The 12,820-nt window shown below is 46.1% G+C and overlaps 1 protein-coding gene across 4 annotated transcripts in view; it reads right to left on the minus strand.

Moving 5' to 3' along the window:
* Positions 1-12,820, minus strand: part of LOC149429102 (protein kinase C and casein kinase substrate in neurons protein 3-like) — a 132,682-nt gene that overhangs the window by 98,388 nt on the left and 21,474 nt on the right. For all 4 annotated transcript variants that reach the window (XM_089666726.1, XM_089666729.1, XM_089666728.1 and 1 more), the window contains exon 2: positions 8,556-8,676. The gene's annotated coding sequence lies outside the window, so the exon portion shown is untranslated. The remainder of the gene's footprint in view (positions 1-8,555; positions 8,677-12,820) is intronic.

Consider the following 12,820-nt stretch of genomic DNA (forward strand, 5'->3'; position numbering starts at 1 on the left):
TTTAAAAATGAAAAAAAAAGTACCCATGTTTGTCTATATTACTTACCTATAAAGCCTTGTACAGCGCACCACTAGGAGAGAATCAGTCTTTGCTGCATTGCCCAAGGCTGTAAGTAACACTGGGAGCTTCCAGACAGGAGTGAGTAGGACAGCCATTTTTAGCCTGGGTTCTGTTGAGCCTTAGGGTTTCTTCAGAGATTCTCAGGGGTTCCTTGTGCTACGGAGGATAGTTTTCCAACCTGACAGTGCCTGTATAGTTCTGGTACTGACAACACACAACAAGGATACTACTCTGACCACCAAAGTAACAGGCCATTACTTTCCACTAATCACCTATGCAAGGGGGCACCTCTCCTACTGACCAATGGACGTGAGCACCTCTCCTACTGACCACCAATGTAACAGGGTAAGGGGGCACCTCTCCTACTGACCACCAATGTAAGTGAGCCCCTCTCCTACTGACCACCAATGTAAGTGAGCCCCTCTCCTACTGACCACCAATGTAACAGGGTAAGGGGGCACCTCTCCTACTGACCACCAATGTAACAGGGTAAGGGGGCACCTCTCCTACTGACCACCAATGGACATGAGCCCCTCTCCTACTGACCATCAATGTAAGGGGGTAATGGGGCACCTCTCCTACTGACCTGCCAATGTAAGGGGGCACCTCTCCTACTGACCTGCCAATGTAAGGGAGCACCTCTCCTACTGACCCCCAATGTAAGGGGGCACCTCTCCTACTGACCCCCAATGTAAGGGGGCACCTCTCCTACTGACCCCCAATGTAAGGGGGCACCTCTCCTACTGACCCCCAATGTAAGGGGGCACCTCTCCTACTGACCCCCAATGTAAGGGGGCACCTCTCCTACTGACCCCCAATGTAAGGGGGCACCTCTCCTACTGACCCCCAATGTAAGGGGGCACCTCTCCTACTGACCCCCAATGTAAGGGGGCACCTCTCCTACTGACCCCCAATGTAAGGGGGCACCTCTCCTACTGACCCCCAATGTAAGGGGGCACCTCTCCTACTGACCCCCAATGTAAGGGGGCACCTCTCCTACTGACCCCCAATGTAAGGGGGCACCTCTCCTACTGACCACCAACATTCAATGTATGATAAGCAGTTTCCAACGGATGACCACCAATGAAGAGGTTATTTCTCCACTGACCACCGATATAAAAGCATTATAATATTTCCTATCTGCACTTTTTTTCACTATTTTCATTTTGTTGTATAATGAGTACTGTAATGTTTCATAAAAGGGGGGGTTAATGTAATTGTAAAGCTTAAAGTGGTTCTAAAGCATTTAGATTTTTTACCTTAATGCATTCTATGCATCATGGTAAAAGCCTGCGTCACAGACTCGCGCCCCTTATACTTACCTGAGCATCATCGCGATCCAGCGCTGTGCTAGAGAGCTGCGGCTCTCCTGACTTTGTCCCTCCTCACTAGGCAGATCGATAGCAGCAGGAGCCATTGGCTCTCACTCCTGTCAATCAATTCCAGTGGCGAGGGAGCTGGGGGTGGGGCCGAGTCCCACCGTCAGAGTCAATGGATGCAGCAGTGGGGCTCAGGATTGAGACCACACGAGTGCCCCCATGGGAATTTGCTTCCTATCGGGGACACCAGCAAAAGGGGAGGAGCCAGAAGCACCAGTGGGGGACCCAAGAAGGGGAGGATCAGGGCCTCTCTGTGCAATTATATAGCACTGAGCAGGTAAGTATAGACATGTTTGTTATTATTAAAAAAATAAAATTCCTTTACAACCACCTTTAAAATATTTTAATTAAAATAAACATGTTATACTTACCAGCTCTGTGGATTGGTATTGCAGAGAGTAGCCCCGAACTTTCTCTTTTCGGACCCCCTGCTGCAGCTGTAGGCTCTTTTTTTTTTTTTTTTTTTTTTTTTTTTTTAGAGTACCAACATAGAAAGCCACTTCCTATACAGGCGCACCTATGGTCTTGAACCTGAGCCATGTCCATTGACACACAGCACGACTTGCCCCGCCCCCCACTAGGTCCTCACAGGATTTGATCGACAGCAGCAGGATCCAATGGCTTTCACTGCTCTCAATGAGTACTGCGAGGAGAGGAAGCGCTGCTGCACTGGAGCACAGCGCTGGATCGAGAGAGTACTCCGGCAAATACTTGAGGTCAGGGGACGATATAACCAATGGGACATTTTTTTTTACCCTAATGCAGGGAATGCATTAAGGTAATGAACTGCCCATAAAACCACTTTAAAAAAAAGGATACGATCTGAATTTCAAAATTACTTATGCCTTTATTATCATGTCTACATTTTCCAATCACTCTAATACAGTGGTCTGCAAACTGCAGCCCCTGAGCCAGTTGTGGCCCTTTGCTTGCCTCTCTTTGGCCCTTGGGGCATTATTCCTCCCACTGACACCAATGATAAGGCATCAGTCCTCCCACTGACACCTACGACGGGGCACTATTCCTCCCACTGACACCTACGACGGGGCACTATTCCTCCCACTGACACCTACGACGGGGCACTATTCCTCCCACTGACACCTACGACGGGGCACTATTCCTCCCACTGACACCTACGACGGGGCACTATTCCTCCCACTGACACCTACGACGGGGCACTATTCCTCCCACTGACACCTACGACGGGGCACTATTCCTCCCACTGACACCTACGACGGGGCACTATTCCTCCCACTGACACCTACGACGGGGCACGATTCCTCCCACTGACACCTACGACGGGGCACTATTCCTCCCACTGACACCTACGACGGGGCACTATTCCTCCCACTGACACCTATGACGGGGCACGATTCCTCCCACTGACATCTTTGATGGGGCACGATTCCTCCCACTGACACCTACGACGGGGCACTATTCCTCCCACTGACACCTATGACGGGGCACGATTCCTCCCACTGACATCTTTGATGGGGCACGATTCCTCCCACTGACGTCAGTGGGAGGAGTCGTGCCCCATCAAAGATGTCAGTGGGAGGAATAGTGCCCCATCATAGGTGTCAGTGGGAGGAATAGTGCCCATCATAGATATCTATGATGGGCACTATTCCTCCCACTGACATCTATGATGGGCACTATTCCTCCCACTGACATCTATGATGGGCACTATTCCTCCCACTGACATCTATGATGGGGCACTATTCCTCCCACTGACATCTATGATGGGCACTATTCCTCCCACTGACATCTATGATGGGCACTATTCCTCCCACTGACATCTATGATGGGCACTATTCCTCCCACTGACACCAAAGATAAGGCATCATTCTTCCAATAGGCACGAATAATGGGGCACTATTCCTCCCACTGACACCGATGTAGCTGTAGATCTAATCTACCAATCACGTTACTATATTAAGAGCTGCAGCAATAACTTTTAGTAGGGCTTCCATTGGACCAATAGAAGATTTCAAGGTTTCCTCAATGAAGTGTGCAGGAGTAGAGTGATGACCTCTCTTTGTCCAGTCAATAGGCTGGGGAGGGTTATTGACCAGAGGTAATAACGAAATACAATGGGGGGGGGGGGGGGGGGGCGGGCAGGACCCTATGCCGTCTTGGGAGAGGAATATCCAAAACACAAGACTGGCTGGACATAGTTAATTACATTAATTACTATATTTTTCCTAATGGTGACAATAGTAAACCATGTTCGATTGTAATTTCCATCTAAACCCCTCTGTGAAAGGGTGACAATACAGACACAACTGAAGACAGACAAAACAATGTCACCCCATGCCAAGAAGTTTCTAAACAAAGACCTTTCTGGCAGGATAACCAGTATGATATTTTTATGAAAGCTACATATTTGAAAGATGAAAATGACTTTTGACATGGCATTAGCACGGTAAAGTTTACATAGAATTTTAGCAAATGGATTTACGTTTATTTTGATTTCTGCGTATGCTTCAATGGAGCAGTGGCTGGTGCCAACAGTGAAACGGTACCATATGAAGAGTTAAGGGCTCATGTACACTGCAGCTGATGAACGTCAGTTTTCTGCGTTTTTTACAGCAGCCCCTCATGTTTTACTAGGTGTCCATGTACACATCTTCGTTTACAGGCAGTTGAGTTTTTTTTTGAACGCACCAAACTTGCGTTCAGGAGATATTCAGGAGTTATTAGCATTTCAAACGCGAAAGGCATGTAAACGCGGTTAACCACGTTTACAAGCATTTGCGCTTACAAGTGTTTAACTGTTCCATATCCAAATGCTGTCCAGAGTCATTTTTCATCATCAGAAATGCATGCAAAGAGTTTTCCACATATTCAAATGGACCTAGCACACAAGTGCAGTCAGTTCCAGGTTTTGCGTGAAGGAAAAAAAATGGTAGTGCGTGCCGCATGATTCTCATGATGGGATCCATAGTGAATACAACCAGAAAAGAAAGGTCACCTCAACACATACTGCTCTCTCTGCTTCTGCTCTCTCTATTTCTCTCAAAATGTCTGAAGTAGTTCATTTTTTACTGTTTTTCAGTACATTCGGGAAGGTCTCCTGATGTTATCTTTAAAAACACTTCTGAAAACGCAAACGCGCATTAACGTGCATTATGAAAACGTGGCTAAACGGACGTGTTTTAACCTACATTTTCCAGCAGTTTCCATCATTCAGAAGTGTTTTCCAAATGTCCCGTGTACATGGGGCCTAAAACAAGTAGAATCCGAGAGCTGCTGGTTTCTGGCACACCTTACATATATAAAAGTTGAACACTCAGTCACGTGAAGGACGTGAACTGGGACAATACAGTGTGATAAGTGTTGGAAAACTGCTGTATTCTCCAATAAGAACCATCCCAGTCCTAGTCAGTCCGTGGAATAGGTGTGGCACAGCTGCAGTGATGAAACTGAAAGCGTGACTGTACATACGATCCTTTCTTGGATTTAAACCAGATTGTCACTATAGCAACTACCTGTCATACGACAACTGAACACATACCTATACACCGCGTTCCGGAAGATCTGACAGGCGTACTTGTAATTATATATTGCTGGCAAGGCTGTCAGAGTGCGATACGCCTCTAGGTACCACATTTATTATCTTTAGGCTGCAAATCCAAAGCAGGAACTGCCGTGCTACTCCAGCAACAAGAGGCAGCTCTGCATTATGGAGGGTTTAAAGGGTTACCTATTAAGGAACAAAACACCATTCTAACGAAGCAGGATGTAGTAAAATGAGAAGCAATTTAAAATGGCTAAACATAATTAATGCTATTGTTAAAAGCAATATATGACTAGAATAAACCTTTAAAAAGGGGTAGTAAAGGAAAATTCCGATCCCTGCAAGTTAACGTCATATTGTGCTAGAATGTATCATACAATTAGTACATTATGAAAGACTTGCCTTAAAGTGTTACTAAACCCAGGACCCTGCACCCGCCATATCCGCTCTCCCCGGGCCCTGCACCCGCCATATACGCTCTCCCCGGGCCCGGCACACGCCATATCCGCTCTCCCAGGGCCCGGCACACGCCATATCCGCTCTCCCCGGACCCGGCACCCGCCATATCCGGTCTCCCCGGACCCGGCACACGCCATATCCGGTCTCCCCGGACCCGGCACACGCCATATCCGGTCTCCCCGGACCCGGCACACGCCATATCCGGTCTCCCCGGACCCGGCACACGCCATATCCGGTCTCCCCGGACCCGGCACACGCCATATCCGGTCTCCCCGGACCCGGCACACGCCATATCCGGTCTCCCCGGACCCGGCACACGCCATATCCGGTCTCCCCGGACCCGGCATTCACTATATCCGGTCTCCCCGGACCCGGCATTCACTATATCCGGTCTCCCCGGACCCGGCACTCACTATATCCGGTCTCCCCGGACCCTGCACTCACTATATCCGGTCTCCCCGGACCCTGCATTCACTATATCCAGTCTCCTACAGTACACACAACATGGAAATACATTTACCTTAGTAAATATATACTGACTGTCCTATGAGGCTGCATAACCCCTGACCCTCTGTCTGCCAAGTGCTAATTGTCCCTATGCTGATCACATGCACTCTCCCAAAGGAAAATAAAAAAACCTCAAGCAAGCCACACTAAACTGAGCATGTGCAGAGTGACTCCTAGGGGATCTGTACTTTCAGAAGATGGATTGGGGACAGTAGAAGAAAAATCAGAGAATGCAGGATCAAACAGCCTTATTTTACACAATGCGGAGGATTAGCCCCTCAGGTTCCACAGTGAGTATAACAAGCATGCTATACTGCATATACAGACTGATTTTACTGACGTGGGTTTAGTAACATTTTAAAACAAAGCCCTCCAGTGCACACAATCACCACTGACAGCACTTCCATCATCACCTGGTCCTCCTTCTGGTTTTGTGGGCTCCGGCTGTTTGAATGGCCGAGCAGTAATCCCATCACACCCGCACATGCGCATGGAAGCCATGGCTGCGGCTCAGCACTCTGAAGGGTCGGCACCCTCAGCATGCTGTCCTTCAGTATGCGTAAGCCGGCGAAGTAACTGGCTGCAGAAATAGTGAATATCTCCTGAACGGTGCATCTTTATTAGATATTCCTTCTACCATTATCATCAGCTTACCTGTAGGTACAAGTCACCAAGCACCGCTTTAAAGGGCCCCATGTTACAAAATGGATGGAACCCCAATGCACTGAAAGCAACACGCATGCCTTGCCCCATGATGCAATGCACCACAGCTTTCCTTGGACAGTATATAATGGACACTTCCACATATCCATATATGACAAAGTTTAAAGCAGAACCCAAGGAATCAGAAAAACATACCCTAGCAGTGCTGGTTTAGTCTAGGAGTCCAGGGATAAGTAGTAATACTGGCTCTAGCGGGATTACTCCATCCATGCGACTGGTAAGGCACTACCGCCTCTCCAACACACTCTCAGCCAGGGTCACATGTTCAAGTTAAAGTGGAACTTCACCCTCTAGGACAGTGGTACTCAACCTGTGGAACCTCTGGACCCCCATTTGTCCTCAGTCATTAAGTCGCAATCCAAAAATAATTTAAATTTCCGAAATATTAGAATTTATTCCACAAAACAACTTGTACAGTATTCAACGTTTATGCACTTTTTAAACAGTAAACAAACGGCTTCCTTCCAAAATGGATAATGAAGTAATCACAGTGCTAGTGAAAATGAAAGTACTGTTAAGGTAAACAAAATTTTTTTTTAAAAAAGTATGATTTTAAAGCATTTCCTTTTTATTTATTTTTTTTAACGCTAAATTATTTAATTGTTGGAGGGGAAGGAGGAATGAGCTGTGGGACCGCTTTGTAAGTGCATCATGCGCACCACCTTAATAGGACGGGTTGGCCACAATAATACAAATATTAAGGCCGGCCGTAGTTGCGGTCCCGGCCACCCAAACATTTATTTTAGTCCGGCGTTTTTTATTAAGCTATGTTATCAGGGCACCGGACGTTTTATTGGGGCATTAGAGAGGCCTTGGGGGACTTGCCCTACGGCCCAGTCCACCCCTGGTCGTGACCCATTACTTGCCCCCCCCCCCTGCACATCACAGGCATGAATGATATGCACTTGGCCCACATGGCCTCCTGGGATATGTTGTCTCACATCAGTCAGTCACCGCTCTCCACTTTGCTCCTCCAATGCTCATTAGAGTGCCCAGCTGGAGAAGGGGAAGGCACAGCTGGGCTTCAGCTTCAGTTAGGCAGCTGGGTTGATCCCAACAATATTGTTGGGATCCTTTCAGAGCCTGGATTGGCTTTGTACCATCATCTAATAGTCAACTCTGGGTCACAGGAAAGCAAAGGCAAGTGCACTCCTGTGACCCACAAGAGAAATATGGCCCAAAAGCTATGGCCATGCTTCTTTAAAAGCAGTATTAAACCCAAAAGCAAACATTATATTGCACCTTACCAATTCTTACATGTGATGGCTGCATTTGTTTTCTTTTGTAGGCTTTCTTCTATTTTCACCTGGTGATCCAGCTAGTAAGTGTTGTTTTTCCAAAGAACAACCTGTCCAGCTGAACGCATCAGTTACAGAGATGAGACAAACCATTTAACCCTAGCAGAGGTGCTTACAATTATTAGCTTTTATGGAAAACCTTTATCCCAAGAGGGAAAAAATGGTTTGCTGTAACTGCTTATAAAGTGTGAGCTGGAGTTTGGCTTCAACTTGCTAGTGTATCTAAATATGCTAGTACATCAGTGTCTATAGTACAAGCTCCCATTCCCTCCAAGACTGACACTACTGTGTCCACTTTGCTCCTTCATCCAGAGAGGGGACACTCTAATAGAGGTGTGTTAATGGCCAGATCACCAAGTGAAAAGCCTTAAAAAGAGAAAACTAGTGCAGCCACTATATTTTTGGATCTGGGTTTGGTCCCGCTTTAATTTCAGAAAAAAAAAAAAAAAAGAAGATCTGAAAAAATAAATTCCAAACTATACATGCATTGACAACCTTTGACAGTCATGAAGGTGCAAGTCGAAAGGGCGTGCTACTACCACCAGCAGCCATCACAGACTGGCACTTGTCATTCTGCAGAATTTGATAAAGGCTTTGCTCATCCTTACCGGTCCTATAGGTGGAATGCTGTACGCCGAAGTCCTTGGTGAAGCCCCAGGAACAGCGCAGGGAAACACTTAATGTGAAATATTACAGGAGCCTTCTGCCTGAAAACCAAGCGGTGTTTACCTGAAATGAAAGAATTCTTGTAATCAGGAAGAGATTCTTATTACTTGTCCATCAAGAATAGTTACATTTTCTGTTTTTAGCTCCCCATCTGTCCTTGTTTTCTGACTTTTATTCTTTACCTATGCTGGCTCAAAACTTTTTCCTTCCTGCTCTTCCTGTGTAAAGATTCTAACTCATTGGTGATTCTCATCTCTCAGAAAGCTTAGCCTAAAAAAAATAAAAAAATAAATAATATCAAAGGTCAAGAAGAGAGGAAAAGACTATGTAGGGAAACGCTGTTGAATACAACTTATGTACCAAACAAATACCAAATATTACATCGTGGATTGTTTCCCTCTGTAAAAGCATCTCCGAGGTTAAAGCTGAACTCCAAGAAAACAGCTGAATACACAAATGAAACATGCATAGAATCGTTTTACATGCCAAAGGATTTGTAATAGCGTTCAGACAGTCCTGTGATCCAAGTATCGCTGCCAAAACCACATCTTGGATCTTTTTGCAGCTAAAATACAGACTTATCCAACCATAAAAGGTGGCCCTTTGGCATGTGTCCCCCAACCCCATGCCACCCAAATCTTTCTATAGGAGAATAAAAACCTGTGTTACATTTTGTTACCAATATGGATAGGAGGAGAAAGGACAAAATGACAACAGTGGAAGTTGTAGGCAGGGGCGGACTGACCATTTGGAAACTCAGGCACTGCTCGAGGGCCCGGGGTCAGTAGGGGGCCCCATGAGATGCCCCTGGTACATTTTTCATAGGCTTTTTTGAGTTTGGGCAAGGACACAGAGGCCCCATGATCCCCTATTGCCCGGGGGCCCCATGAGTTGTCAGTCCGCCCCTGATTGTAGGAGATTCCTGCACAAGAGTGCAAATTAAGATGAGAAAACGTAAAGTGTCATTAAACCCACATCATAAAAACTGTCAAATGCTTTCAATAAATTCATACTCGCTCAGTCCCTATGGGGTTCTTTTTCTGTATTCTGCAAAAAACCTGGTTGATCCTGCTGTTCTCTGTTCCCCCCCTCCTGTCCATGTCCCCACTGCAGTTGGGGATTCTGCAGAGCAGCCGTAGGCAGCAAGTGCACAGGCTCAGTGCTCAATGTATTTCTACCCTGAGCATTCCCTCCCAATCACATCTGAGCAGTCCGTGTGACTACAGAGTGACAAGTGGGCGTATATACAAGGGTAAATGACAGCCCACTCCCTCCCTCTTCCTCCACACCCACTAAACAGCCAAACACAATAGGGGCGGGATTTTACATGTAGATTGACAGAGGCTTCACCTCCCTGTTATTCAAAGACAGAAGCTGAAGGGTGCGACAGCCTGTGACTGACAAAAATCCACCCACACCACAATGAAATAAAAATTTCATGTCAAATTATATGACGATTTAAAAAGGGATGCACCAAAATTTCAGCCACCGAAACATATCGGCCGAAAACAGCCCTATCGGCATTTTGCTGATAGGAGAAATGTACTCGATATAAGTGCCGATACAGGAGACTGTGTGTACTGCAGATGTGAGGGGGGGTAATGGGGGCTGAGAGGAGAAGTGTATACATCAGTGGTGGTTTTTAAATGTAATTACCAGCTTTTTGGTTTTTTTCCCTTTCTTCACTATAGCTCACGGAATTAGCTGTCACTTTCCCCCCAGCTAAAAGCAACAAAGTTTCCTTTAGCTCTGAGGAAAGTGACAGCTAATTCTGTGAGCTATAGTGAAGAGAAAAAAAAAGCGACAATTTAATTTAAACACCGGAACTGACATACAGTGACAGCCAGTGAGGGAGCATCTCTGTATACACTGCCCACTCCATGCACACACTGCCCCCCACCCCCCCCCCCCTACAAAGAGGACCTGTCACTCATATGCTATCACATAGGGGACTATTGGTCCCCTATGTGATAATAAAATCATAAGTTAAAAAAATTAATTAAATATACATGTAGAAAAAAGTAGAAAAAAAAAAAAAAAAAAACACATTGGAGCCTCCCCACATACATGGACTTTTCGGCCACATGCATTCTGAATTTTCAGTATTAGCAGCAGAATTTTCTTAGGTATTTATTTTTACACTGTATCCCAAAGGCTGTTTTTTTTTTTTTTTTTTTTTTAATTTTAAACATGTGACCAGCAGCAGAGGACTAGAAGATCCTCCTGCTTATGTTTCCCTGCAGACAGAGTAGGAAAGAGCTGGGTCATGTGACAATATTTTTCTTAAAATATTTACAGTGGCATCATCCACATACAAAAAGAGAAGGGATAATGTAAATTAAACAGTGTGTGCTTAATATCACCTTAGGAGTGTCTGCTCTGTGAACCTATATAGTCCCCTGACAAGGTATGGTGACACCACAGGTTTACTTTAAGCAACACAGCCTGTGATTGGATAATGTGGGCATAGTAGCACACCGATTCTGGGGATAAAGCACAGCCAATGTCTGTGCTCTCCCTCCCTGTGAGGATGGTGACATTGTTAGACTGGTAGCACTGTTAAGAGAAAAGGATGTGTTTTTTTATTTTTTAACCACTTGCCCTGCAGAGGATTTCCCCCCTTCATGACCAGCCCATTTTTTGCAATACAGCGCCGAGTTACTTTAACTGACAATTACGCGGTCATGCAACACTGCACCCAAATTAAATTTATGTCCTTTTTCCACCAAAAATAGAGCTTTCTTTTGGTGGTATTTGATCACCTCTGCGGTTTTTATTTTTTGTGCTATTAAAAAAAACAAAAAACAAAGAAAACAAATTTAAGCATAAATTTTAGGCAAAAAATGTATTCTTCTACATCTTTGCTAAAAAAAATGTAATAGTTTACTTGAAAGTTATAGCGTCTACAAAAGGCGATATAGAGACTACTATTTTTTTATTTTTTTTTTACTAGTAATGGTGGCGATCAGAGACTTATAGCGGGACTGCGGCGGGCATTCTGACACTGGGGGGAACTGACTAACTGACATCACCAGTGGCACCAATACAGTGATCAGTGCTAATAAAAAGCACTGACACTGTACTAAGGACACTGGGCAAAAAGGGGTTAACATCTGGGCAAAGGGTTAATTGCGTGCTGTGCGCAGTTTCACTGTGTGCTGTGCTTTATATTGTAAGCACACTGCTTTGTATGGCTCTGCAGGAGCTGACAGGGGAGAGATCTGTACGGTTTACATACAGGTCTCTCCCTCATCGCTGATACACTGGTGGGAAATCACTGGTAGGGACCCGGTGATCGACAGATGAGGCTGCCAATGGCGGCGCAAGTATGGCTCGCGCGCCGCTTTCCCAGAGATGCAAAATCACGTATATATATTTTGAGCACCCCTGCCGCCCTGTAGCAGTATTTCCGCTATAGGGCTGTGAAAAAGCGGTTAAATAAATCATACTTACCTAGGCGGATGCAGCATCAGTCCGATGCTGCATCTGTCCCCTGCTGCATCTAAGACTGAGAACTGAGTGATCAAAGACCACTGATTGCTCAGTTCTCTGAGGGCAAAGATCTGGCGACTTTCAGTCACTGCTGTCTGCTTTGCCCTCCCCCTCATGCTCACTGGAGCACTGGGCTGTGGAGGGGATGGAAGTGGCTGGTTCAGGCTCTCAGCAAATCGCCAAGAGGCTGATCCAGGTGCCGGTCCAGGCCCCCAAGTAGATCCTGACCATATGGGATCTTTCCCATACATGGACCGGCTCTGACATCAGCCGACAGCGGGTCACAGTAATGTAGAATGAACTGCACTCCTGTGAGCCGCAGGAGAAGTACAGCCACACTAGCTATATCTGCACCTCTCCTTTAAAGTGGTTGTAAAGACTGAAGTTTTTTACCTTTATTCAGAATGCATGAAGGTAAAAAACCTTCTGTGTGCAGCAGTGCCCTCTCAACACTAACCTGAGCCCCCTATCAATCCAGTGATGTGCACAAGAGCAGCGGCTCTTCGGGAACTCTTCCTCCTCATTGGCTGAGACAGCAGCAGGAGCCATTGGCTCCCACTACTGTCAGTCACAGCCAGTGAGCAAGCGAGGGAAGAGCGGAGGGTGGGACCAAGCTGCACCAGCGTGTGAATAGACACACAGAGCAGTGACTTAGCATGCTATGACGGCACTTGGCAAGAGGGAGGGGCCAGGAGCACTGGCAGGGAACCCAAAA

This window comes from Staurois parvus, unplaced genomic scaffold (assembly GCF_062004578.1).
Source record: "Staurois parvus isolate SC_StPar_1 unplaced genomic scaffold, SC_StPar_1.0 ptg002802l, whole genome shotgun sequence".
Lineage (NCBI taxonomy): Eukaryota > Metazoa > Chordata > Amphibia > Anura > Ranidae > Staurois > Staurois parvus.